The sequence below is a fragment of the Coenobita brevimanus genome, chromosome 107, assembly GCF_032717465.1.
Source record: "Coenobita brevimanus isolate Jiangsu-jjx chromosome 107, ASM3271746v2, whole genome shotgun sequence".
Lineage (NCBI taxonomy): Eukaryota > Metazoa > Arthropoda > Malacostraca > Decapoda > Coenobitidae > Coenobita > Coenobita brevimanus.
This window is the reverse complement of record NC_137060.1, coordinates 22,567,848-22,572,075: the sequence shown is the minus strand read 5'-3', so window position 1 is coordinate 22,572,075 and position 4,228 is coordinate 22,567,848. Positions and strand designations below refer to the sequence as shown.

Here is a 4,228-nt window from a genome sequence, read left to right as displayed (position 1 = left end):
CTAAGTAACTACCACAATTGGTTAGCTGAATATCTAAGAAAGAGAGCAAGTCATTATTCTCAATTTCAACAGTGAACTTAATATTAGAATGCTTGGAATTCAGGTAGTCTAGAAACTTTACAACATGATCAGATTCTTTGAACAATAAAAAACAATCGTCAACATACCTACGGGCACCTCAGTTGTTGATATATATATATATATATATATATATATATATATATATATATATATATATATATATATATATATATATATAATGGACAGGAGTGATGTTAAATAGAGAGCTTTACTGTCCTGTGAACCACTAATGGGCCTAATCCTTTAGAGATATGTTTCCCTGGTAATATCGAACGTTAGTTTGGTGGCATTTTTAGATGTTCATGGAGACTGGACGTGGTCACGTGGGTGGTTTCAACTGGAGTGGTTTACTGTCCTGCGAGCCACTGCTGGGCCTGCTCCTCCGTGATCAGTCCGGCGTTGTGGGCCTTGTTAACGAAGTCAGCCACAGTCTTGCCCACCACTCCTGACTGGCTCCGGGTCTCAGCTGCACACACACACACACACACACACATATATATATATATATATATATATATATATATATATATATATATATATACTGTATATATATATATATATATATATATATATATATATATATATATATATATATATATATATATGTATATATATATATATATATATATATATATATATATATATATATATATATATATATATATATATATATATATATATATATTAGACTAACAACACATAACACTTAACACACATTCCACCTACGCAGGAAGACAGACACCACTTACACAGCAATAACTTAACAGATGTACCGCTTACACGGGAATAACTTAACAGACATGCCACTTACACAGCAATAGCTTAACAGCCATACCATTCATACAACAATAACTTGAGACATACCACCTACACATAAATAACTTTAAGACACATATCACACATGAATACCTTTACCAGATATTCCACTTAGACAAGTATAACTCTAACACCTAAGAAGGAATGAAATAAATTTGACAGACTCATAACGCAAATGTTATAGTAAGAGGTTTTACGATCTGGTTTATGTGTAATTCTCATTTTGACTTCAGAAACAATGAAAGCCAAAATTATATCATCATTATGTAACACGAAATTAAACAGTGATGAATTGTGTCCCGTATGGGGCGAGTACACTAACATGAATACACAGGAGTAAATTAAATGCAAATACAGAATAAAAACTTGACAAAGGATGAAGAATACACTGCAATAGTTAAATAAAAAAATACATTAATGATTACTGCTGAATATCTGTGGGTGTTTCATTTTTCCCTTGTGGTGACGACCCTCATTTAACCCAGTGTAAATAATATAAATAATGAATGGATGTGGATGTGATAGAAAGCGTTAGGAGAAATACGTTGAGGTGGTTTGGCCATGTGGAGAGGATGGAGAGCGAAGGTCTAACAAGGAGAGTGAATATGAGTGAACTGGAGGGGGGAGAGGGAGCAGGAGGCCGAGGATGAGATGGAGAGATGAAGGGAGAGGTATATGAGAGAGGGGGATGTGAGTTGGGGGAAGGCAGTGAAATGGCGAGGGACTGGGTGACATGGAGGAGATTTGTCTATGGCCACTCTTTAGGGGCTCAAGGCGTCTGGCAATAGATCGATAGATGGATTAATAATGAGCATATAATTATGTACGTACCTTCCCCCCTGATAGGGGTCCACCCCGGGCACCACATCCTGCCCTTGAAGTACAGCTGCCAATTCTTGATCTTGGGCTTCACGGAGTAATTGCAGGTGTGACCCATGAACTCAAACTCCTCGTCTTGCCACAGCCTAAGCCATACCAGAGATACAATGCTTAGCCAGACCTTAATGCCATGGGATGTACAGTACAGTCGAACAAAAAAGTATCACACAAGAAGGATTTAATGATATATCAATATAGCTAGTGATGGTAAGAGGTAATTAATCTGCTGTCATCTGAATATGCATATGACTGAAATATCAAGAAAGAGATATCTATCAATCTATCTATCTATCTATCTATCTATCTATCTATCTATCTATATATATATATATATATATATATATATATATATATATATATATATACTTAACTAAATTTAATTCATTACCGTCAGGAAAAATCCTTTGGCATTGTCTAATAGCCAACGTCTGTGGTGGCAGACTGTTTGACGCGAAGTGTGCTTCAAATCTTTTTTCTTAATCATCTATACATGCAGGTATACTTACAAAAATGGCTAATAATATTTTACACAGCTCTGAATCATTTATATCACCAAGCCAAACTAGAAGCCGTCAGAATTGAATAGTACTAATATTAAAAAATGAATTAACATTTAGTATTGTCAAAAAATGTATGTAATAATAACACCTGATTCTTTATGTTCTCACCCTTTGATTTTGTCGACGAGTAAGGGCAAGAGGGACTCCCATTCCTGCGCCTCGCTTCTCTGGGGAAGGAGCACCACCACCATCGCCGCCGCCACCAGGCAACTTACTCCGAGTCCTCTCATCTTAGTCTCCAGATGTACGAAGCTGTCGCTAAAATATACGTTTCAGCTCGGGTTGGCGTCCCTGGCTGTCTGGTGATTGCGAGAGTGTGGTGACCGTGTGATGCAGGGACGGAGTCTGAGGCTTATATAGCGGCTGGGACGAAGTGCGCCCAGTTGCCAAGCTATCACCTCTGTTTCTAGTTTCCCTCGTCGAAATTTCACACAGATTAAAAAAAGGAAAATAACAACATAGGGCATACGTTCTTACTGAAGACCTTTATTTACGTCACAAAGGGTAGTGATGTAGCGAAATGGAGGAGAATTAATGCCGATAACATAGAAGCTGATATGCCTGAATCGCGACTTTGTTACCATTAGGGGGATCACACCCATTGTAAATTGATGACGTTACTGGCCAATCCCGTCCTTGACTCCATCCCGGATATCTTTTTTTTTCTTTTTCCTTGCAATTCTTTCCTTGTGTTTGGATCATGTATTAGAGTTACTACCTATTTCTAAAATGCTTTTCTTTCCCTGTGTCTTCATTTAGTGTCGGCGTTATAGATGTTACCTCTTCTCTCATGCAGTTCTTTCCTTGTATTCATTTGTCTTTTACATTATAGTTTCTGCCGTTTGTCATGCAGTTCTCTCCTTATTTCCATGTACTGTCTGATTATAGCTGTGTTGTACCTTCATAAATAAGTTCATTATTATGAGTGAGCGAGCGCAGCGAGCGACGACAGCAAGTGTAGGGAAGCCATGTTTACGTTCAGCTGAGAAATGAGCGGCCCGACACGACACTGCCCGACCGCCATGGTTATCAGAGGCTAATAACTTTTCTACTATGAGAGATAGAGAAGAGATTTCAGCAGGTAGTAGGTATAATGAATAAATTATGTTTTTGTTATAAATTTATTCATGAGACTAAAGGAAACCCTTAGAACCCCAGCTTTCCAAGGGAGTGTACCGAGGGCTTCAATTGACATGTTCCACTGTGAAATCGATTTAAAAAAGATTTCCTGTTATAACTCTGTGTTTTCTTGCATAAATACCAACAATTACATATCGGGTATTACGCTCGTGCATGCGTCTGTGTGTGTGTGTGTGTGTGTGTGTGTGTGTGTGTGTGTGTGTGTGTGTGTGTGTGTGTGTGTGTGTGTGTGTGTGTGTGTGACGGAGAAAAACGTGAGAAAGTCAATAGGTTAGCTTAATTATTCTTCTCTTACTGTTCGACTATCTCACAAGAAATGTTGAAAGTTTACACCAAGATGAAATTGTAATGATAGGAGTATGTACAAACGCTTGCTCGCTCGTCACACGCTCACAAAGAGCACTTTACTGGTATCTACTAAGGGTTTCAGATCTAATTTTGTTTCCGGTTCACATAAATAGTTAGTTCTCCTTAAAACAAAAAGTAAAAAAAATATCCAAATGGCACGACAGTTTTATCACCTTAACATGGAGGACATTTTCGTCATTTTGCAGCTAATTTCACGAAACTCAATGGAAGAATAAGATAATATGGTTCTATATCCTTTCCCTAGCACTTCTTCGTGACTGGCACCATATTCTAGTGTCGATCTCTTGTTGCAAGTCGCCATTCAAGATGGAAAGGTGCTAATTTTATGCCAGTTAAAGTGGATAGAGTAAAACGTTACTGTTGATGTGTGATATTCTAGTGTT

General features: G+C 37.7%; 1 pseudogene across 1 annotated transcript; it reads right to left on the bottom strand.

The window, feature by feature from the left end:
- Nucleotides 1-231: 231 nt before the first annotated feature.
- On the bottom strand, nt 232-2,566 carry LOC145416676 (anti-lipopolysaccharide factor pseudogene; annotated as a pseudogene). Its single transcript, XR_013900316.1, has 3 exons — nt 2,445-2,566; nt 1,729-1,862; nt 232-547 (listed from the first exon to the last, which is right to left on the bottom strand). The product of XR_013900316.1 is annotated as an anti-lipopolysaccharide factor pseudogene (transcript).
- Between the last annotated feature and the right edge of the window lie 1,662 nt (nt 2,567-4,228).